At 46.8% G+C, this 25,082-nt stretch overlaps 1 protein-coding gene across 14 annotated transcripts in view; it reads right to left on the minus strand.

Moving 5' to 3' along the window:
- KMT2C (lysine methyltransferase 2C) overlaps window positions 1-25,082 on the minus strand; it is a 208,016-nt gene that overhangs the window by 152,049 nt on the left and 30,885 nt on the right. The window lies entirely within an intron of this gene.

Below are 25,082 nucleotides of genomic sequence, written 5' to 3' on the forward strand. Positions count from 1 at the left end.
TTTTGTAATAAAAGATTTTGTAATAAAAGAGGGAAGTCATTTGCACCGGACCCTGTATCTATGTCATATGTCATAACTCACTCCTTTAAAAACTCTGTGTTTTAAAGATTTTTATTTATTTATTTTTATTTTTAGAGAGAAGACAGGGAGAGAGAAACACTGCTGCCTCTAGCATACCGCAAACCAGGAACCTGGCCCGCGACCCAGGCACATGCCCCAACCAGGAATCAAACTGGTGACCCTTTGGTTCACAGGCCGGAACTCAATCCACTGAGCCACAGCAGCCAGGGCATGGCTACACGTTTCAGGCCCCATCCCTCTGTGGGCTAACCTCTGCAGTCCTGGTTCTGGGTCACCTACAAGGTTCTTTCCAAAGTTCACACCCCAGGTCATACTGTTGTATCTAATGGAGAAAGGAAGGACGCCCAGGTGTGTGTATTTTTAAGAAAGTGATGCATACTCCTGTAAACAACTCAAAGGAAAGAAACCCGAAACATGAAGCATGATCATCATACCCACCTTGCAAGCATGATGAACTTTAATTTATGAACACTTCAGTGAAGTAAACACAAAAGTCATGGTAAAGTGGGATTCCTTGATCCAATGCATTTAAAAACAAAAACTAACCCCTTTAAACATTTTCATGTCTTGAAAGTAAGGAATAGAGATGAGTCAAAAAAACTAAAACACATAAAATAAGAAAAAAATATGATGTCACATATAAAAAACTTAGAAATTGACAAAGTAGTATTCAGATTTCAGCACATTAAATTATTCATTACTTAAAAAGTAAAGATACAAATGAATTCAGCATTTAGTTGAAAACACTGAAAGAATAGAAAATAAGAAATAATGGGTTAATGTGAAAAAATGGAAAGGCTGTGTTAAACAACAGGAAACCTACTTAATCTCACTTTAGAAAAGATGCTCAGCAATGAAACAATAAAGGAGATGTAAGAACTTTTAAAAAGTGGTCAAAGTCCAAGTGGTTTTATAAATGAATAACTTCAAATTGGCAAAAAGTCACCTCTACCCCCAAAAACAATTAAATAAAAACACCTGAACCCTAACAAATATAGCCAAAAAATATGAATAAACTAGCTAAATAAAAGATGAGTAAATCAGAATACAAGTATAATTTAGTATCAGAAATCTGTCAATAAAACACACCAGGTCAAACAGGTGAAACAGCATCATTTGAAATTTCATGTGGGGGGGCGGGAAGAGGCAGAACTAGAGACCACAAAGATTTAATGTTCCATATATATCTTATAAATTAAAACTACTTGAATTCCTAAAACAACGTAGGAGACTGGTACTCAAAAGTCACGTGGGGGCGAGAAGACTGAAAATTACCTGCCAGCCATCAACAATTAGAGAAGCAGACAAATTATGGCAAACAGCCATTATCAGACCCGGGACCGCAGGCAGGGACAGGCCTGGGCTCCCTGGCAAAGGGAGACAAGCCAGGTGAGCCCTGCTGTCACCAGGGCTGTGTGGAGTTCATTTCCACGGCAGCCGAGTGGAACTCAGACTGGCAACTGTGCTGAAGAGGAGGAACAGAAACCATCCATCCAATAGCAAGGGCGGGGGTGGGGGGTGGGGGCGGGGACAGTAGGTAGAGGGGATGACAGGAACTACTATAAAGGACACATGAACAAATCCAAGGGGGAGGGTGGAGAGGGGGGAGGGAAGTGGGTTCACCTGGGGTGGGGTGAAGGGATGGGGGAAAAGGCATACAACTGTAATTAAATAACAATAAATAAATAAAAAAAATAAAAAAAAAAAAAAAAAAAAAAAGAAATGACTTGCAAAAAAAAAAAAAAAAAAAAGAAAAGAAACCATCCATCCAGGAGGCTACAAACTGGGACGGAATCTCTGCACTGCACAGGGAAAAGGGCTCCGGAAACCTGCATCAGGGCCCGTGAGTTTTTACCTGGATACTACTCTGTACAATTGGTGGTGTAAAAGCCCGCGGGGCTGGACAAGAACAACTTCAAGGACAGCACAGTCATGGAAGGGCTGCAACACAAACAAGCCCCAGGGTTCTCGGAACGCCAGAGCACCCAGGCCCCACTGATTAGCAGAGGGCCACGCCGTCAGGAGCAGGGCCAACCCATGCTGTTCTAGACCTAGAAGAGCTCACAGGTAAGTCTCAGCAGAGCGGAAATGATCCACAACTAACTTCACTGCCAGGCAAGGGGAAGAAGTTCAACACTTACGAGAGCATTACAATAAACTCTAGCTCTCCGCAACAACAAAAATGCAGTACGTGGCATCCAATAAAAATTTTCGAGGTATAAAAAGGAGGAGGAGCCCTGGCTGGTGTGGCTCAGTGGAGTGAGCGCTGGCCTGTGAACCAAAGGGTCGCTGGTTTGATTCCCAGTCAGGGCACGTGCCTGGGCTGTGGGCCAGGTCCCCAGTGAGGAGGGTATGAGAGGCAACCACACACTGATGTTTCTCTCCCTCTGTCTGTTTCCCTTTCCCCTCTCTAAAAAATAAATAAAATCTTTTAAAAATAAATAAAATCTTTTTAAAAAAGAAGCAGGAAAATGTGAGTCATAATCCGAAGAAAACTCAAGGAATAAAAACAGAAAACAACGAAGATGATAGAAGGGACAAGACTGGATGTTAAACCAGCTATTGAGTATATATGCCTCATATACTCAAGAACGGAACAGAAAATGAGTATGAGGAGAGAAATGGAAAATATTAAATATAAACAAAGTGGAACTCATTGAGTTAACATCAAATTTCACTTTGAAAGATTAACATCTAATTAGAAATGGCAAAAGAAAACATAACTGACCTTAAAGACACAGCAAGAAAATCTATCCAAAATTTAAAGACAAAGTGAAAAAGGACAAACAGCTACAAGTGGCTTTACTGATGAATTCTATCAAACAATTTAAGAATTAAGATAAATATTACTAATTCTACATTATCTTCAGGATGTGTTAACTCATTCCACAAGGTTGGCCTTACGCCAATAGCAAAATCAAAGACATATAACCAACATCTATTGTAAACCACAGACCTGCTCCACGGAATTAAAAAGAGGCACATTCTGCCACCCATTTTCCCCAGATATTACAGTTGTCATACCCAATCAAATCTAGGAAAATGCAAGAAAAAAATCACAGCCTGTTTTTCACTTTAAAACACACACAGCCCACACGCAAGGGGTCCAGTTTGAGTATGGTGGCCTCTCCAGTCCCCCCCATACTGAGGGGCAGCCGGGAACCCGGCACGAGTGCCAAGGTGCAGAAAGAGAGCGAGCTCCCAGCTGGACTGCAATCTGCCCATGGGTGAGCCTGACCCTGATCAGCACCACCGAGATATCAGGCCTGCACTAGCAGACTGCTGGCCAGCCCCCGCTTCTGGGTGCTGTGCACAGAGAAGCACTGCACAGGCACCCATCACAGGCCCAGGACACAAGTGACCCACTTCTCCTTGGCTCCTCGGACGTCACGCTCTCCTGATACTTCTACCACACCCTTCCTTGCTCTGTGCTGACCTTCCCGTGGAGGAACGTCCAGGGCTTGAGCACAGAGTCTCTTCCCCCCACACAGAGGCCCACTCCCCACAGAGTCTCACCCAGTCCCTTGGTGTTCATGTTGTTGATGCCCCAGTTCACTCCCCACCTGTCCCCTGAATTTCAGCTCTCATTTAACTGCCGACTCAGCATCTCCACCTGGATTCAAACTAGCATTGCAAAGTTAACATGTCAAGAACTAAATCTGATTCCACACCCTGCCCTCTGAAACGTGCTCTTTTCCGGGGTTTCAATCTCTGGGAAGAGTGGCACCAACCAATCACCCAAGTCGCCTGGCTTCATAACGCAAGATTCCTCTCTCTCATACCCCACACAGCGTATCAGCAAATCCCCTCAGCTCCACCCTCCAGATGTATTTCAAATATGAAACGTCTCCCTGGTTACACTGCTAACAGCCTGATGTCACCATCACTTTTTTGTTATTAATACAGCGGGACTTCTAAAACTCACCTTTACTGAGTATTTAGTGTGCAAGAGGCGCTCTTACTACCATTTCTATTTACAGACGAATAAAAGGGAGCCAGGGAAGATAACGAACATGCCCACATTAGCAGCTCTAGCTCTAGCTCCACAGCCAACATTCTTAACCACTGGCTATACGCAACTCATGGCCCCCATTTCCACTGTCACTGACTGATCCACAGACTCTCCGAATAATTATAACGATCTTTTAAACCCTTAAATCAAATCAGGTTGTCTCTTCCTCTCAATCCTCCCATGGCTGCTCTTCACACCTAGGATAAAATCCCATACAGCAGCCTTCCCGACGGAACTATCCTGATTACCTCTGACATCAAGTGAGAACACGCTCCTCCCACCACACCGTTGTCCGACTGTGCCGCACTTGCGTGAACACACCTAGGATGTTCCACTTCGGGGCCTTTGCGTAGTTACCTGTCGTCTCACGGAACGGGCACGAAATCTCCAGGAGGGCTGGAACTCTGTTCCACTTACTACCGCATTCCCCGTGCCTCCCAGCAACAGACCTGACACAGGTTCCCGGTGTGTGTCGCTGAATGGAGACAATGGCTAACTCGGGAGGGAAAACACGGATTTCATCATGAAAACTCAGGTAACTACCTAACCATTCTAAAGATGCAGGTTACAGTTCTGCTTCCCACTGAGCACAAAAGCAAAATTTCATATGGGGTCAAATTTTAAAAGAAGGCCATGCAACAAAATACTGAATGTTACATCATTAAGGTAAATTTAAAAAATAAGCAGTTTTGACACCACGAGGAAATAAGACAAAACTGTCATCATTAGCAGGTAACATCACCCACATTTACTTAGAAAATACTAATCAACTGAAAAGCTAGAAGAGTTCTTTAAGACTGTCAGATCAACACAGTAACATGACCATCCACAACTTCCCTACACATCATACCCAACAAACAGCAGCGACAATCAGCTCAAACGTAATGAGACAATCAAGTCACTAGGAAGCACTTTAATGAAAAATATAGTAAAACTTACTTATGAACAGAAAGAAAGAAACAAGTACACTGAGAGACAAACCTAATAGAAAAAGAGATAAATGATACAAAGCAGCAATTCACAGACAAAATATAAAATGAGAAAGTGTTCCACCCACCACGTAACCAGGGAAATCACACAGTGAAATGGAGAAGGAAAAACGGGGACAAAGTCCAGTGACAGCGGGAGCACAGAAGGGACGAAGACCCGCACCACAGAGCTGCAGGGCTGCGGATGGTGCCGCGCGCCTGGGAAGGCAGTGCAGCAGTACCCACCCAAACATGAGTGCGCACACCATTGGATCAGGTTCTCGTCTGGAACGCTACCCAACCCCACGTGCATAGATGTACAGCATTTACACACACACACACGTATGAGTGCAGCACACTCAGCACACGTACATAAACACTGATCGAAGGGAATATTTAAACACAGTATGCTCTAGCCATTCGATGATTCAGCCTCTGTTCACTACAAACAACACAGAAGATCTATTTGTACGAATCTAGAAGGACCTCTGAGACGTAGTTTAATGAGAACTACATTACAGACTATACATGATCCCACAGACGTATCCTAAGTGTACACAAACATACAAAGATGCACTTGCGTTTGGTAAGAGTGTGCGAGTACAAACACACGCACAGAAAACACGCAGAATGACACACACCAAACTGCTAGCGGTGGTCTCCCGGGCGCACGAAGGGAAACCGGAGGCCAAGGAAGGGCCTTCATCTACACTTAGCAAACAAGGGAAGGTTAGAAGACGGTTTGCCTTGGGACCCACCGGGAGAGTGTTTCATCTTCTGTGCTCTGGTAGGTCAGGAGTTACTGCTTATCCAACTGTGTACAGTGGACCTTCCAAAACCAGACCGCGAATGTGTCTGTACTATGGGGTCACGTGTGACAGTAAAGGGATAGCTCGTGGTGCTTGGGGTTTGTGTATAGTAATAGTGAGAGACACCTCTGCAATCAAAGCCTGCACCTCGCTTTCACCCTCTGAAGCCTCTGACCATTCCTGAGTCCATGCGATGCCAAGGCCACCTGGAAACTGAAAATCTGTGCCAATTACTCAGATTATAAGACACAAAAAACAAAAACAAAAACCAAAAAAACACCCTTGTGACCATTTTTTCAAAAAGCTGACATATGAGGTCTGTCCAGAAGGTATCCAGCCATGTACTATGAGAAACAGACATTTACTGAAGAAGATACAAGGTACAAGAAGCATTGTACACAGGACAATGATGCCTCAGTCCACTTCCAGGTAGGCACCTTGGGACCTCACACAGTTCTCCCAATAGCCATCAGCTGCCCCATTATATTTTCCTCAATCTCATCGTGGTCTGAAATCTCTTCCCTTTCAAAGGTGATTTTAGTTCTGGGAAAACCCAGGAGTCACAGGGCACTAAATCTGGGCTGTAGGGGGCTGAGTCACCTGGGGGATTTGATGTTTCACCACAAAACTCTGCAGGAGACGTGATGTGTGAGCAGGCCCATTGTTGTGATGGAGCTGCCGATCACCAGTTACCAGCTGTGGCCTTCTGATTCATCCAAATAGTTTCCATGGAGGAATGTTCAAGCTTAATGTAAAATTTGATGCAGAGTCGTTGGTCTACTTGCTCAGTCATTTTGAATGCGACAGCCACACAGTACAAATGCTCACTCAACATGTCTACCTCCCCCACTGACCAGTACAGTGAAGTCATCATTGTTCACGCATGTGCATTCCAGTCCACTCTCCTTGGCTTCCATGTTACATCAAAGTCACACAAACTGTTCTCATTATGTGGACAATGGCTGGACTTTTTCCAGACAGACCTCGCATATCTATGTGTATGAACATATATATATATATATACACACACACACACACATACATTCTCAACAAAAATCGAGTCACTGTATTACTGTTCTATGGTCAGAGTATAATATGCCCCTTATGCCACCTAAAATATGTTGCTTACTGGATAACATTAAATAATTTGTCTTAAAAATATTACTAATACAGTAGTATTTTTAAAAGAGAAAAAAAAATTCTCAATGGAAAAACAAAGAATATGGCCAGCAATGAAAAGAGAATGAATGGCTTTTAAACACCATTTATACAAGTGGGTGAAGCGTGTCTACCTACGCCTCCATCTTGACCAGAAGTCTCACTCTTAGTTTTTTAAAAAACTTACAAGGAACCAAATAATATGAAATATATAAAAGTTGTTTGTTCTCTCCCTCTTCGAAGAACACTCTTGTGAGCTCTTCCTTCCATGGCCCAGCCTCTAGAAAGAGCCCACACACTGCGCTCCACCCCTGCCCATGCCCGCTCACCCCTCAGCCCAAGGCCCTCACAACCCAAACAAACCTCTTCCGAGGCCACTTCTTCAGTGGTTTTTGAACTCCATCTTCCCATTCTTTTAGTGGAGCCAGTTTTCCCAAAACATTGCACAGAAGTTATATAGAAAAGAAACTAGTGAAATACTGAAATATGTATCAATCATTTGATATGTACAGCTTGTTTCAAAATGATCCCGACACCCAGGTGGAGACACAAGTCTAAATAAGAGCCACTCACCAAACTGAAGAGATGTGCACGTGGGAAATAAACAGTCGAGTGTCGCCACCACTCCAGTACACAGAACACAAACCACCGAATAGCTGAGAGGTCACTCTGTGATTGCTGAAGACTTCCCAAAGAAGGATGGGCAGCATTTCAGAGTGCCAGTGGGGAGAGGGAGGAGAGAGAGTTACTCAGGTAGCAAGAATGACTTGGGCAGGCAGAGGTGAGGGTGAAACTCAGCCACGGTCAGAAGAGGGCATATCAGTGCAGACAGGTAAAATGCACCTGGGACATGAGAAGGGCTTGAACGCAGTGCTGAGATATTTACACAAAATTCAGTAGAGAGGTCCTGAGCGTTTTACAGCGAAAAGCGCCAGAACCAGTTCTACACTGGAAGAAATAAGCCCGTGACTTTAAGAACCCAGGTAGAGAATGAGACTGCAAGCGGTGCTCAGGGGACATCTCACTCTGTGACAGAAGCGGCCTGAACAGTCAGTCAGTCCAAGTTCTGATCTGCTTTTAATTCAAGTCAGCAGGTGATTGTTCACTTACTCAGCAAACAGTGGCATGCCAGCTGTGTGCTTGCGGTGCCAATCATTCTGGTGTTGGAGCCCTGGTTCTGTACACAGGAGCCATGGTTCTCAGCTCAGGAAGGGGGGGCATTTTTATCCCCCCCACACACACACCTGGCAGTGTCTGACAGCATCTGTTGGGTGGAGTCCTCAGATGCTGCCCAGCACCCCTCGAGGCACAGCGCAGCCCTACACGGGGGGGGGGGGGGGGGGGGGGGGGGCAGCCAGCCCCAGGTGCCAACGGTGCTGAGAACGAGCGTCCCTCCTCCCACACTTCATGTGTACCACTTCCGTTGTCTCTTATTTCTGCTCCACAACAGGGGCCTTCAAGTGCCTTAAGAAATGCGCAACACCATTTCAGTAATGGTGGGCCTAAACACACCATGAATGTTAAGATTTGGTTTGAAATTTTCATCAGCTCCATTTTATGCAACCTTCAGAAAGAAAAGTGTCTGCCTCTCTGACATCTTCTCCAGAAGTCAGGCTCCGAGTGTTCAGTAACGTCTGCTCGGTCCTTTCCCTGCGTGAACCTGCAGCAGTCGGTCACCACATTCTGCCTTCTCTCCGGGTAGCGACTCACACGGGCCCAGTGCGCCCCTGCCCTCGCAGGCCTATCATCGGACAGACTGCACAGCCACGCTCCCTGGAGCTGCCGCCCGCCTCCCCAGGGTCCCACTAACACTGCGTCTCATACCTGTGCAAATTCCGTCAGACCTGCCCATGCGTACGAACAGAGATGAATCCCACCGAAGCACAAAAGCAAGGTGCAGTGTGCCTACGACAGGCGAAATCAGGACCAAGTCCTAAAGCTTGGCATTCGAGGTCTCTTTCCAGTAATGGGCCCCATTCCCCTCTTTAATTCTTTCTCTCCGCACTCCCCTCAGGAATGTCCCTTTTCAGCAAAATGAATTATTCTGGGGCACACAGACCACCTTTCCAGAGCAGAGAAATCAAAAGCCACTCAGGCTTCATTTGGGTAAAAGGCAGGCTTTTGGCTCAGAAAAGCTGTGAGGGTTCACTTGCAGGGGATCCTGACCTGCCCCTCGCTCACTGTCCTCATTCAGGACGTCCTCTACTCGCCTCCCCCTCTCTGAACTCATCCCCCCTCCAAATGCACCATCTTTCCAAAAAATTCCCACGACACCCACCATGTAACAGTCATTTCTACCAACACTGCCCCACTCCACCCTACCTGTGTCTTTCAGGCCATTGCATTTGGGGATGAACATGTCATTTCACTTTTACTGGGTCTCTTTTATATTCAACAGTGAAATTTGTGAGTGATTCATCTGTAAGCTGAATGGAGGGCAAGCAGGTACTTACATTCCCAAACCCATCTGCAATGCTCTTTTCAAAGATTTTTTTTTAGATCACAATTCCCAGTATTGGCAAGAAAATAAACAGGCATATTCATTTATTATTGGTAGGAGCATAAATTGATACAATTATGCCATAGTGATGTTTACGAGTATTAGAAGTCTCTAAAATCTATATACCCTTTGGCCCAGGAAGTGCACTTAGGAATCCATTCTGAGTGAATATAAAGCACACAAAGGTTTGGCTAACAGGATGCTCATCTGTACACTGAGTCTAACTCTGAAAGATTAGGGAAAAACTCCTCGCCCAACAAGAAAAGACCAAAAAGGTGAGCCGCTCACTTGAGCAACACAACACTCTGCAGCGACTGGGGGGCTATGGTTACTGTCGTGGAAATCTTTACATGCGACCCTCCTTCAGTGAGAAAATATAAACCATGTAAACATACCTTATTTTATGTTTATATATCCTACACTTTCTATTTTCTAAATGTTTCCACACGTGTACAATACACATATACAACACATGTATGTAAAAAAAAATACCACCAGGTGTTTGCAGACCATAAGATGTAGGGACAAAATATTTTTATTTTCTTTTGTAGATGAGCATTTATAATTTAGCTATATTCACATTTCTGATAAAAAACATTTTTACGGCCTACTTACAACTGAATGGCAATCTTACAAAACCTAAGAAAACTTGTATGCACCTGTGGGAGAAACACCTTCAGTAGAATGCTAAAGCATCTCCGCCCCCCACACACACACACACACACACACACACACACACACACACACACACACACACAGTTCAAGGATCAAATCGAATCATCGCTACACTGGGGACTGCCACTTTGGCATGGACTGGGCAGCGACAGGGCCAGAGGCCTAGCAAAGACTCCACTGACGGGAGACTAAGGGTCAGACAGGAGGCTGGACGGCCACCCTGGGGCAGGGCTGCATGTGCCGGGTGATGAGAAGGGTCCCGTCCAAATAGAAAGGCGATGCAGGGGGTGCTGCGGGGTGAGCTCCTCAGGTGGGGTGCTTGGGTTCCATCTCACCTCCACCTCTCCCTAGGAGTGCCACCTGAGCGAGCCATCGACTTCCCCCACACGTGTGCTCACCTGCATGGTGGGGATGAGAGCGTGGGGTTAAGGGCTCCTTCCTGGCCCACAGTCAGCATTGGCACAACTGCTACGACTCTGGCAGGAAGCACTGTGCCTTTGGGCCAGCACTGGTGACTTCTCAACCGTTACCACCTTTTCTCAGACAGCCTGCTTTCTAGCCTGGCCTTGGTGCCCAGGGTCTGGAAAGAACAAGAGCCAGGGCTCCAGGAGGAGGCCTGAAGCAGTGAGTGTCATGTGAGTGTGGTGTGAGGTGGGGAGGGTAGTGGGGGTGCAGCTGGGGACAGGGTTGGAGCAAGGAGAAAGGACTGAGAGACCACCAGCTCTGTGGATGCAGCTCAGGACAAGGGCACCAGGGGTCCTGTGCACAGTGCTGCCAGAGTGACCTTCATGCAACAGGTTCTATGTCAGCCCCTGGGTAGCACCTCTCACTGTCTCTCCACCGCCCTCCAAGTTTGACTGATTTAAAGTCCACACTGCCTCTTACGCCACGCACAATGGGCGTCCAGCCACACTGCACGGAATGTCCTCCTCACACACTCACTTCTCAGCGCTGTCCCAGGCCACCCCTCTGCCTGAGAAGTAACCTCTGCCTCCTCCAGGAGAAGCAAACTGGTACTCAACCTTCAAAGCCTGGCTCCAGATCAACCCCAGGGCCCCTTCCTGGCCTTCCAGCCAAGCGCCTTGCGCTCCCCAAACGTGCACACTACGCCCTCTGCCCCACTGAGCTGTGCACCTCCCAAGAGTGTGCCTCCGTGCAGGGGTCTGGCCTTCACCTGCGAGGTTCCAGATACTGTTCTTACAGTGACTGATACAGAAGACGACAAGGGTAAGGAGCACATATCCATCACACTTGGGACTGCTCATGCACCAACTGATGACACTGCCCACTGGTGGAGAGAGGGGACCAAACACCCTGACTTTCCCATATGACCTGTCATGCAACCAAGGGATAACAGGTTGGGGGCGGGGGGGGGGGGGGGGGGGTGTCTCTGTATACAGAAAGTATTCCAGGAACACCATCATTTTACAACCCATAACGATCACTGGATCCAGGCCCTGGTCACCACCAGCTGCTAGCTGCACAAAAAGGGACACCCAGGCTCTGTTTGCCTCCAAATGAAAGAATGAGGCACAGCCTAAGAAGCAGTCTTGAAAAATAAAACTGAACCTGAATTCGATCATGACTCCAGTTCCAACAGACATGCTACACCTCAGGGAGCGGGCCAGCAAAATGCAGATGGTAGGAAACCTGTTCCTTCAACAAGTAAATTGCCAGTAAAAAAGGAGGGTAGTGACCTATAGATCAAGAGAAACTTAATCACAACGTGTGAGGTCTTACTCAGAACTGGATTCAAACTGTTGTTTTTTTTTTCTTTTAAATAATTTTTTTAAAGATTTATTTAGTTTTTAGAAAGGGGAAGGGAAGGAGAAAGAGAGGGAGACAAATATCAATGGGTGGTTGCCTCTCATGCACTCTCCACTGGGGACCTGGCCCGCAACCAAGGCCCTGACTGGGAATCAAACCAGTGACCCTTTGGTTCGCAGGCTGGCACTCAACCACTGAGCCACAGCGGCCAGGACTGTTTTTTCTTTTTTTTTTAATTGAGATATACCTGCTTAATGTGAACACTGAGTATTTGATATGATGGATGTTAAATATTTTTAGGTAATGATGGTAGTATTAGGGTTTTAAAAAACCCTAAAAGTCTTTACTTTTTAGAGATGCATTCTCAAATATTTATAAATGAAATTATATTATGCCTGAAATTTGTTTCAAAATAACATGAGAAGAAGTGGATAACAGCATCAGTGCAGCAAGACTGGCCTTGTGCTGAGAACTGTCTCAGCCGGGGGATGGGCACTCAAGGTTTCATGGGACTGTTCTCTACACGTGTACATGGACAAATTCTGTGTAACAGACAGGTAGGAAAACAGGTGGGAAGGGAAAAGGGGTGACTACAGTGACTGCAAGTCTACCAACTATCAAGACAGACGGAGGGAAGGAAGAAAGACCACAAATGGGGGTGGTGGCAACCTGAAAAAAAAAACACTGCAATGCAAAGAAGGCCTCTGCTGACGAAGGGAAGCCAGATTCCAGACGCAGCAGGATGCGGGAATGGAACCTGCCACAGAACTTGCAGCCAGACGCAGGAGCAGGGACCCTGGAGAGGGAGAGAGGGGTGGAGGGGAGAGGGGGGGAGAGGGAGAGGGAGAAAGGGAGGGGGAGAGAGAGCACATACATGGCCTGGGTTCAAATCCTGCTCTTTGACGCACTCTGTGCCTTAGCTCCCTTGGATGTTACAGAAGAGACAAAGGACAGTATCAGTCTTTACTTCAGAGCATTTGTGTACAAATTATATGAGTCGTTCAGGTTATAATATATAGTCCTAAAACAGTGGTGCCTAGAAGCTGTCAACAAATATTAACTGTTCCCTTCCCCTTCCCCCTCCCCCACTATTCAGATGGAATCAAAGACACCCCCACCCCAAGAGGTGAAGTGACTTTAGAACCACTGTCCAGGCTGAGTACTTAGGGCAAAGATAGGCTGGCTGGCTGGGTCCTCAGCAAATACACCTACTGGACATGGACATGTATGTGGCCAGGCTACGTTTCCCAGCTTCCCTTTCACGTGACCAACTTCCAGACAGTGAAATGTGGGCAAAGGTGATGAATACCTCCTTCACAACTCCCAGGCCCTGCCCAAAACCTCCCATGCAATCCTGCACCTCTTCCTTCCCCAACCCGCCAGGTGGACATCATGCGTGAAGACAGCAGAGAGCATGTTAGCTGAGTCCCAGTAGAATAAACTGTCATTGTCCTAAACCCCCAAATCCCCAAATCTCAGTGTGTATCTATTACAGCAGGGGACCTAAGTCCAGCTAACACAGCGCTTTGTACAGACCCACCAGAAGGGTCACCCCTCCTCATTCTGCAGATGGAGAAACCGGTGCGTGGAGAGTCAAGGTGGCACAGTTACTAAGTGGCACTTCCAGGGTTTGAGCTAGTAGTACTGGCTTAAAGCAGAGCTCAGGCTCCTAAGTGTCTTCTAAGATCATAAAGCCGGCAAGGAGAACCGGGATTTCTCATTTACTGCAGGCACAGTTAATACAGAGTATTGTTTTGTATTCCTAAAACAACACTTTATCTCTCAGAAGAATAACTACAAAACAATGTTACCTTAAAGCAAAAATATATAACAGGCCCCCAAAAGTTTAAGTGGGGCTTTACAATAGACAAGAGGCACATCAGAATACTTTTTTAAAAGATACCATGTACATTAAGGAGACCACACTTCCCCACCCTTGCAAATAATCGTAGAATGCAAGTTTTAATTTTTTTTTTTTTTTTTTTTTTAAGTCCTCACCCAGGGACATTTTTTTCCATTGCTTTTAGAGAGAGAGAAAGGGACAGAAAGAAACATCAATCTGAGAAAGAAGTATCGATTGGTTGCCTCCCATGTGCACCCAGACCGGGCATCAAACCTGTAACCTAGGTATGTGCCCTGACTGGTAATTGAACCCGCAACCTTCTAGGTATGGGAGGACTCTCCAACCCCGTGAGCCACACCAGCCAGGGGGACAAGTGTCAATCCAACTTTTCCTATTTGTTTTTACTTGAGCCATCCCTATTTATTGACAGTTATACAGCATTTTACAATACTGTAATTTCAAAAAGTAAAATTCTGTAAGTGGAAAATTCACTATTTTGATCATTACTGAACTGCACCGACATTATTAATCAGGATGTGTGTATTAAAAGAAGTACAAGATATGTTGCTAAGCAAAAGAAAGATACAGAACAGTATTTACAGCATAATTCCATTTGTTTTCAAAGCACATATTTAACTAGTCTGTATTTTTTTCTACGCATACACATCTCTTATCTACAAATGCAAAACATCTGGAAGGAAGCATGGAAGTTTCCCGGAGGTTACCTCTAGGGAACAGAGGTCAGCTGTGATTCATACCTCTTCTTAGTATTTATGATGAGCATGTGTACCTTTAGAAAAAGAAATCCTTTACAATGAAGACATACCTGTGATTTACATTAATGTAGAGTGATCAAACTCCCCAAATCCCACATTATCACGATATACTCAGTGAAGCATCTAGGTTGGAAAAAATATTGTAGCCCTCTATAATAAATATATCATCTGATCAGTTTCACATACAGAAATGTGTATGTGTTTATGTGTCTATAAGTAAATCTATTTTAAAACACACAAAAATATAATCAGGGGATTTTGATAACAGTTAATCAAGCATATTTCTTTTTGTGAAATTGAGAGCTAACCTGAAGAGCATCTGAGATTATTGCAGAAAAAAACAGTATGTTAGAGTTTTAAAACAGTTCTCATTTGGGTCTCAAACTTTATAATGTTTTGGGGACACCTTTAGTCCTTAGGCTTCCTTCAAATATTCCAGCCCCTTCAGGAGAAAAGAGTGCATCAAACTCAAATGCCATTTGTCAAAGACTTCACTGTGTCTTAGGCACTATTTTAGATTCATTAGCATAAATTATCTCACATGCATCTAAATAGCACTTGTCAAGTGCCCAGGGGTAGCTGTTATTGTAATTAAAGTATATTAAGATAAATGTTCCTTAACCTAGAGTCTTAGATAACTGTAGGATAGTGAAATAGAAAACAAAGGTTTACTACCCGTGTTAATGGAATTGGGGGAAGGGGGAGACTATGGTAAAGATAATCCAAAAAAGCAAGCACTCTAAATTATATTTGGCTTTTTAAAAAGATTTTATTTATTTTTAGAGAGAGGGGGAGGGAGGGAGGGAGGGAGAGAGAGAGGGAGAGAAACGTTCACATGAGAGAGAAACATCGATTGGCTGCCTTTCACTCACACCCTGAGCCTGGACCAAACACCACCACCCCACCCCACCCCAGCCCACTCCCACCGCCCCCCACCCCACCCAGGCCTGTGCCTTGACTGGTAATCAAACCTGCAACCCCTTTATTTTGTGCAAGGTTGTCCAACCCACTGAGCCACACTGGTCAGGGCTGAATGTTTTTCAACCTGCTTAATTCAGTATGAGAAACTTTCTGATAGTTTGAAAATTCAAAATCAAAATATGTGTAAAAATTAAGTCACACTGTGAAAAAAAGAAAGATGATTCAGCAACAGGTGTAAATTGAAACTTGGCCCTGAGCCCGCCCCCGGTCCAGTCACCTCCCTGAACTGACGCCCACCCTCAGTGCAGGTGAGCTTCCCCGCAGGAAATCAGCTCACTCCTCAACCTTCCTGAGTCAGGACTTCCTGTGTGAACTGAAAAAAGTAAATAAATCAGTTTGAACCTTAGGAAATCGCCAATATTTGACCACTTTATCCTTTTTTAAAAAAAAAAAAGACAATTTCATATGGTTCAACCTAACCCACCCTCTCTGATTCTGGTAACTATTTGAAAAAAGAAAGAAAATTATACATGCTTCCTTTCTACCTCCCTCCTGATCCCCTCTCCCCACAAAACAGGGCTAATCTAGAACTGACAGCTTTAAAACTTTGAGGTTTCATTGCAAATGGGTAGGGAAACTCAGCACCCTGCTTATTAGAACTGACTGCCGTCACTCAAACCTCACTCAAACCGTCTCACTGAGAAGATCCAAGCTGAGGCGGGAAGTACAAGAAGATCCTAAAGAGGAGTGAACTCATGAAAGTAACAAAGGTAAGAGCAAGACTAAGCCCAAATATTAGAAATAGGCAGGGTTCTGGGTTTTTTAAATAAATCTAATAGACAGTCACATCTTAAAATGGCTGATTTCTATCTTCCTTACTAGATTTTAATTGGACTTGCTGATCACCCAGTAAATGCACATCATACACCAAGAGTGGTGAACAAATCAACACTACTAGCAAAGAGAAACACTGGCACATAGAGCCATCCAGACCAGAACACCCGGCTGCAACCAGAAAGGATGCGGGGGTCTCGGGACCTGGGAGCGTCTGCAGAGACAGAACACGTCCAAGTGGAAAACACCCACGTACAGAGTGTGATCACAGTTTCCGATTTAAGAACAGTGTGTATTCAAACATGTGCATTTATTTCTTACATATGGCCAAAAAAATCAGTAGGGTGGACCCCAAACTACTAACAATGACTCCCTGAGAGAAGAGGGACGCCAGACCGGAGAGAGAAAAAGGGGAGAAGTCTAGCTATGTGGGACTATATAAATTTAATTACAACTAAGTACTACTGAAACCTCAGTTCCTGAGCCCCACCAGCTCCAGGTCTGGGGGCCCCCCACTGAACACCACAGTCGGGGCGGGGGGGGGGGGGCCACGCTGCCGCCCCAACAGCGAGTCCCCTGAGTTGCTCTGCTCTAACAGCACCGCGGAGGCCTGGAGGAAGCCTGGCGGCAATTTTTAAAGGAAACAAGACAATGAAGAAACCCACCCTCCACCACCCTTGGAAACTGGAAATACAACAAAAAGCACAAATGATATATACAAAGAAACTCAAGAAGCACTGCATCTTCAGGTGATATCTACCTGGATTAGGTTCAGTTTCATTTTATGACTATATTCAGAACAAACCGATCTAGGATTTGGGGTGCTGAGGGGAACGCACGAGTCAGCATTTTATAACCATCTACTGATAGACATGCAATGACATTTCTCATCAGAAAAGCTTATCCTCAATGATCTCTCCTTGATAACAATGATATACTCTTTGGCTTAAAAAATAGTAACACTGGGGAAGTTTTAATTTATAATTTAGATGTATGAAGAAGGCAGAATTTCATCTGAATCAATTTACAATTTTAAAGTTTACTAAAAACTGCCTGGGCGCTGTGGCTGTCGGTTGGAATGCTGTCCCGTAACCATAAGGTTGTGGGTTCAACTCCCAGTCAGGGCACATGCCTGGGTTTGGGGTTCGATCACCAGTAAAGTGCATGCAAGAGGCAGCTGACAAATGTTCCCCCACCTTTTCTCCCTGCCCCCCATTCCCCACCCTTCCTCTCTAAAAGCAATGAGAAAATGTCCTCAGGTAAAGATAAAAAAACGTTTTTTAATTACTAAAATTTCGCCATCACAGAGACTAGCCCTGAATCGGTTAAAACAATTTGGAATGGGCCTGCTTTAACAGCTGCGTTAGTAAAAAACTTTGTGTTTTTACACATTTCAGTGGATACATGAAATTTCAATTCAGAAACTCGTTTCTAAAATGACCATATTGAGTTGATGCGTGTCCCCAAAATCCATGTCCCTCTGAGAACTGGGGTCTTCTCTGTGTTCAAGGTCTTTGCAGAGGTGATCGAGGTAAGCTGCGGTCACACTGGAGTAGGACGGGCCCTAAATCCAGGATGGCAGGGTCCTCACATGAAGAGGGAAGTGTAGACATAGAGACACAGACACACTAGGACAAGGACACAGGACAAGAGAGACAGAGATTGGAGTGATGTGGTTGCAAGTTGAGAAAGACCAAGGACGCCAGCAACTGGCGGAAGCCGGGCTCAGGACAGAGTCTCCTCAGAGAAGCCGACCCTGCTGACATCTGGGTCCCTGAGGTTCAGCCTGCAGAACTGGGGGACAATGAATTTCTGTTGTTTTAAGCCACCCAGTTTCCAGCACAGGTTGCAATGGCCCTAGGAAACCCTCCATCCCCAGAGCAATGGGCAGACTCAGAGATGTGCCCCAGTGCTCAGTCACAGAGTCATCACTCAGCCTTTCCTGTGCAACTGTAACTGAAGATGGAAGAAAACCTAGTTCCTGATACCAGAATAGACCTTTCTCCCTGGGACAAGCTGAGGATATACCAACTCACACTCAAGAGATTACCCAAGCAAATCATTTAGTAGGGGAGGAAAACATGAAGAATAAAAGCTCACTGTAATACTCAAGAGCAGCGCCACTTCAGAACCAAAGGACCGCAGTATGGAGGTGCCACCTTTGCGTGTGCTTTCAGACTTGTGCTCTGGGCCCCAAGCTAACCCCTCCCCCCAAACACCCTCCCTCTTTGGTTTATCTTTACCTACCAGCATGCCTGCCACTGGCCCCCTCCTATGGGGACATAAATCTATAAATAAGCCACAGCCTTCCCTACCTCTGAGTGTCCGCACTTCCCGGGCCCTGCTCCCTCTCTGACAAGGCATCGCTTGCCCTGGGAGCTGAGCTTATGCTGAGAGGCTCACCAGTTGCCTGTGCCTGTGCGCTCTCTTATCTCTACAGTTCACCCCGGACCATCTGCACTCTGGTTAACAAACCCACTGTCTGGCTGACACCCGATGGCCCATCAGGTCCGTCAGAGGCTCTGTGAAGGGTCTTCACCCTCCCCCAGAGCGGTCTCTAGAAGAACTCACATTGCACTCCATACGTGTTCCTGCTACAAACCTCCATCTCCTACCCCTGAGACCTCTTCACTCTGGTGCCTCTTCATCATCCCCAAAACTGCCTCATTCCAGGCTCTCGTTCCTCTTGCCTGCTGACCCCGGCCCTCTGCTTACCGTTCATGCTAGGCCAGCAGGCAATTTGAAAAGGCAAATCGGACGCCACTCCCCTGCATTTGCTCGTCTTTGGTTTCATGCTCTGAGCCACAGGCACAGAAGCAGAGGCTTCATACTCAAGCACAGAAAGCCCAATGGTGCACCTGGGCCCGCCGTGCGATTCTCATGGGCTGTCTGTCCTCCATACATCACGCTCGTCACATTCATGCCCCCTTTTATCGGCCCCTTCAAAATTCTTTGCTTTTACCCGTGCTATTCCCTGTGCCTGAAACACCTAAAAGACAGTCTTTACAAGCTGCTAATAAGTGTGGCCTCGTCCTCAGGGGACAATGAGTGACATCTTATTTCAGCAGCACTCGGAGCATGCACACACCTCCACTCCTGCCTCATCACCGGGCTGTTGGGTTCATGGGCAGGCACCTCGCCTTATTATTCCACAACCGTCCAATGCCTAGCAGAGTACCTGGCAAGAGGAAGAGGTGCTCGGGAAGTACCGAATCCGCAAGTCAATCTCAAAGATGCACGCACCAAACAGGTTTCGGTGCAGCCATGACCTAAGGCAAACGTGAAACTAGTCAGCTTCCTACTGCAGAGGCTTCAAAGTATGGCATTTACAGATGCATGCACACACAAAAGGTGACTGTGTTTAAGAACAGGACCTTCAAAGAGGGAATTAGGTTAAAATCAGGTGGCTACCATGGGCCCTAATCCAACGTGACCACTGTCTGTGTAAGAGACTAGCACACAGACTTCACAGAGGGAAGCTAGGTGAGGTCACAGACAGAAGGCCGCCATCTGCAGCCAAGGAAGAAACTAAACCTGCTGGCACCTTGGTCTTGGACTTCCGGCCTGCCAAACTGTGTGAAAATAAGTCTCTGCAGCTTCAGCTGCCCAGTCTGCGGTGCTTTGTGATGGCTCCCAAGCTGCGTATTAAAAGTGCTTCTAGTTTAATGTTTAAACTTCTCACGATTGAGTACACGGAATTTTTATCAAGCTAGCAGGGGTTAAGTGAACAGTGGATTATGGACATTTTCATTTTCTTTTTTATGGCAGTCTGTATTTTTTTAAATTTTTATCGATTCCAGATATATATATATAAATCAGTTGTCTCTTGCACAACCCCTACCTGGGACCTGGCCCACAACCCAGGCGCGCATCCTGACCAGGACAGAACCAGCAACCTTTCAGTTTGCAGTACTTACTCTATTTACAAACTACTGACGTTGAACAGAAGAACTTAGCACTTACTGTTGCAGACTGACCCCCGCTAGAGTCCCATGAGCCAGACTAGAAAGGGATTAGTGTCTGCTGAGACCCAGAAGTTCATTAACTTGTCAGCGCTCCGATTTCTCCAACAGTCTCCTCGGGACTCGGAGACCCCACTCACCACTCCGCCCCATTCTCCTGCACTCCACGCTACTTACCACGCAAAGCAGGGAAATCGACACTCTGAGGCCTCTTCACGGCATGGCCTTTGAGGGCAGTGGGCTCCAGAGTGGACTGCAGAGCAAACCCATCTCCTCGTCAGGCCTGAAACTACTGCCACTTACGATTAACAGTAAGAAAGGACACCAGATCTAGCTCCCCTGAAACGCAGCACTCCAGACCTCACGTGAGGATTGGTTACGACAGACGCACAGGGTGGGACAAAGGTGGGTTCACAGTTGTCCACGTGGAAAATAATACAGTAATTACTCAATAAAAACACAAGAATAAACTTTCACCTTCTCACAGCTATAACCCTACTTCTGCCCACCCCGCACACAATTTATTTCGAAAAAGAAAACGGAAAAGGACACAAATGCTGAGGCCGTGGGTTCAAACCCCTGCTCATGGAGGCACGATTCAAACACAAGTTCGGAGACAAATGCTTACAGCACAATTACAGCGTTAATTCTAGTTACATTCCATGTGGGGCTATGGCATGCAGCACAGTGCGTTTCCACTAACAATGGATACTGTACAAATAGGCCTGCCACTTCCCACCCCCGCCACCTATCCTTCTGCCCGGACACCTACTGACAGTACCTGCTACCCTCCTCGGCAAGGGCCCATTCATACCACCAGGAAGTCTTTGCAGAGCTGCTCAGTCACCCCTCTGGTTAGCAGCCCCCCATAAATCTAAAGCTATGTGTGTGCAAGTCAAAGTACAGTACAGGGCCAATGTAAGAAACAACTGAGATACCTTTCTTGCTCTAGGGCGCAGGTGGCAGACACAAGGTCCGCGGCCTGAATCCGGCCCTCCGCCTGGTTTCATCTGACCTGACACCTTGTTTCTACCCAGTGGCAGCAGCGAGCTCTCGCTTCACTGTTAGAGTAGTTACATTTATACAGCCCTAAAATTACACTCGGCCCCTTGAAGGCAACCTCGAAGCTGATGTGGCCCCCCGAGAAAATGAGTTTGACACCCCTGCTCTAAAGCAACTTCCTTAAGGATAAAAGAATCTTATTTATCATTCCACTCCCCTTTGCACCTCTAGGAAAACCACTCACGCAGACGAATTTTGATCAGAAGGAATACCTCATATAGAATGCACACTAAACTGATTTTCCTTGTACACGTACACTTGAACCTTCCCCCTAGGACTTCTGCACAAAAAGGACACAGTGAATGAGCATGTCTTTGGAGCCCTGTAACCCTGTTTATGGCATGGAAACTAAACCAGTGACTTTCTTGGAAAATCTCCTGTTTTTAAATACAGAACTGGGAACATTGATATTATTCTAATATCGTACCACAAGTGGGTTAAAGTGAACACTCTGAAGAAAGAGAACTGAATAGGCATTTCCTGGCCTCCACTGAGTTCTCTCTCCACTAAGCCCTGAGAAGCCACGGGGGAGGAGGTGTCTGTGTATGGCCCTGTCGCTGCAGACACCTCCAACATGACCAAGACAGGAAAGGCCTCAGAGTCCCCACAGAACGGCGGGTGTGCCCCAAACTCACACACGCACGATTTCTCCTTCCACAGTGGAGTGCGAGGTTGGGGTGGGTGCGGGGCACGACACAGCTTGTTACAAGACTCCTTCAGCGCATCTCCACCCACCTCGCTGTGCCCCTCCATCCCAGCTCCGGCTCATCCAGTTAGTTCTCAGTACCCCCACTACCGAGCTGTCATCGGGAGTCCCCCCTGAAGTGGCTTAAAGGCACTGAGTTTGGCAGCCAGCCTGCATTGTCTCTGTGAAAGCTCAGGGAGCAATGAACTTGCCTCAAGTCACACCAGAGCTCCCCGATGCACCGCTCCAGGACGCCGCATCTGTGTGTATTCCCCGTGAACACTGTCCCGGCACAGCATGAATGGTGCGGCACGGTGAAGTGGAATGGGTCTCGTTGCTAAAAGGCCGTGAAACTGAAGCTCAAAAACTACTATGTCGGATGAGAGAGAACACACCACCTTGAAGCCATGCTACCCTGGCCACCATCTTGAAATCAAAGCAAGAACAATCACCTCCACAATAAAACAAAAATCTCTTGTTATTTAATAACCCAGCTATGGGCCTTACGAGTGAAGGAAGAAGTGGAGGGAGGAAAGGAAGTGAGGCCCAGGCAGTGACTCTGGGAGAGACGGGTAAGGAGAGACTGGGTGACACCACGCAGCTGCAGGGCTCGGAGGCAGTGACAGCCAAGGGGTCTAGGGGCACAGAGGAAGGGGGGGTATTCGGTTTTCCCCAGCCGCCCACCACCGCGCTGGAAGACCACAAGCATAGTTTTATAAAGAATGATGGCCAGCCAGCATCCGGGTTAAAGTGACACTTGCACCCCGAGTAGGAAAAACGATACATTATACATGAGACTCTGCACTCACCTGCCCCTACGTGTAAGTTTGAAAGGATTCATTGATTTCAAAATTGAAAAACCTCACTAAAATATATGGTGGGAAATATTTAGAATCTATTACAACAAGGGCTTATTTACTTAGGATATAAAAATGTATTTATAAGTCACTTATTAAAAAAAGAAAAGACTAAACTGACAGGAAAGTGGGCAAGGACAGCTATCACCCCACCAACAGCCACCCCTCACAACCCGCTCTTGTTGCTGGGCCACCTCCCACTGTAGAGCCTGGAAGGAACAGGTGTCTGCTTTCTTGGTCTCACCTGCACCTGTGACCTGACACGAGCACATGACCAGCCACAACCAATAGGCTCAGAGGACACATCTGCTCGCGCTTCCAGGAGAGGTTTATGTTCTAAATGAGAGACACGAGCAAGAAGAAATAGACTGCGTCTCCCCCGGCTGCCGTCCTGTGGACCAGAGAATGTGCCCTGCCGCTCCTCTCTCTGCTCACACCCCAATCTGACCCCCAAACAAAGCCTCACGCTCCACCTTCAGCACCTATGCAGAGCTGCTTCTCTGTTGCCCTGCTACCAATGCTCTCGCCCTCCCTGGCTGCCTGCAACGTTCTCCCACCTCCAGGCCTGCTGCAGCATTTATCCTCTTCTTCATTCAAGTGTCAACACAGTAGCCAGCGGGAGCCTCAGAGCGTCATCAGCAGGTAAGGTCAGTCCTTCACTCAAAGGCCCCCAAAAGATCACGTCCCCTCTAGATGGCCCAGGAGGCCCCGCACACTCACTCTTCCCTCTGCCTGAGGTGCTCCTCCCTCACCCCTCTGCCCTTGCCCTCTCAACCCCTTAAGGCTCTCTCTACTCAAACATCACCTCAGTGAGGCCTTCCCTGGTCACCCCCATTGAAAATGACAGGCTCAGTCTCCTCTGCCCTGAGCAGTGCCGGCACTTCCTGCACTCGGAGACAGCCACCTGGTGTGCTGCAGGTGTGGGGCCATCAGTTCGGTGACCCCAACCAGCAACCACCACCACTAAGCGGAAGTCGAAAGACCTGCAGACAAGACACGCCCAGGTCCCTGGTAAGTTCACTGAGCTACACACTGACATCTAGACGTGTGGTCACAGGAGGTAAAATTTTACCCATCGTTTCAGACACTGTGAATGAAGGTCTAAGTTATCTGAAGCCAAACAATACCTGATACGAAATGTAGGGAGGTGGTTTGGCAAAAAAAGAAAGAAAAGAAAAGGGGAGGGGAGAGGAGGGAAGGAGGGGGGAGGAAAAAAGAAATGCTAGTGGGAAGTATACTCAATTTAACTCATCATGAAGCATGAAATAGTATGTCACACAGGAAAACATAAGAGCTTACTACATGTACATCCCATTCAATATGGCTCCCTAAAACACTGGGGGTATTTAGTATTTTTTAAATTTTATACACAAGCATATACTTCATAGGAGTGTTATTCCACTGCCTTATTTTCTCCATGCTTGAGCGACAGATGCTCGCTCTTGGCCACACATGGAAAAACAAGCGTTAACTCTGAGGCTGTGCTTACTGCGCCCCGGCCACATGCTAGCTACCGCATCACCAACTGCCCAGAGCAAACCTACAGAAGAGGTACTATTTTTCAGTCATCCCATTTTAAAGGTGATAAACAGATCAACGATCAGCCCCAAGCCGAGTGGCTACTAAGTGGTACGGCTGAAGTGTGAACCCAGGCGGTTGTGAGGACCAGGCCCATCATCTGACTGACGCAAGCGGCCAGGGGGCAGAGCGTCTCCACATCCAAGGGCCTGCAGCTCAATCCCACCCCCAGTGCCTTTCTTCCTGCCCCTCACCGTGTGTTTGGGTTTTAACCCAACGGCTGACAAAAGGTATTCAAGTGACAGAGCCAAACCTACCAGAAAGAAACACTCGGACAGAAAAAGACGACAGAAATGAAGAGACAGTCAAAGATCTGGAGATAACGCGATTTCCGAGAACCACGAACGGCAGCAAGACTGCAGCAAGACTGCAGCAGGCGGGGGCGGGGGGGGGGGGGGGGGGGGTATTTTTAGGCTGGTTCGAGGGTCAGATAAGCTAGGGCAGCACGTGAAGTGCTCGGGCTGGTGCCTGGCACTCAACAGTCAGCCAACAGTTTTTGTTTTCATCACGACGACCCCAATTAGGGTGAAGTGCGTCCTAACTGGCACCACCAGGGCCAGGGCCGGCCAACAACTGTATAGCCAGAACGGAAAG

This window comes from Desmodus rotundus, chromosome 6, assembly GCF_022682495.2.
Source record: "Desmodus rotundus isolate HL8 chromosome 6, HLdesRot8A.1, whole genome shotgun sequence".
Taxonomy (NCBI): Eukaryota; Metazoa; Chordata; class Mammalia; order Chiroptera; family Phyllostomidae; genus Desmodus; species Desmodus rotundus.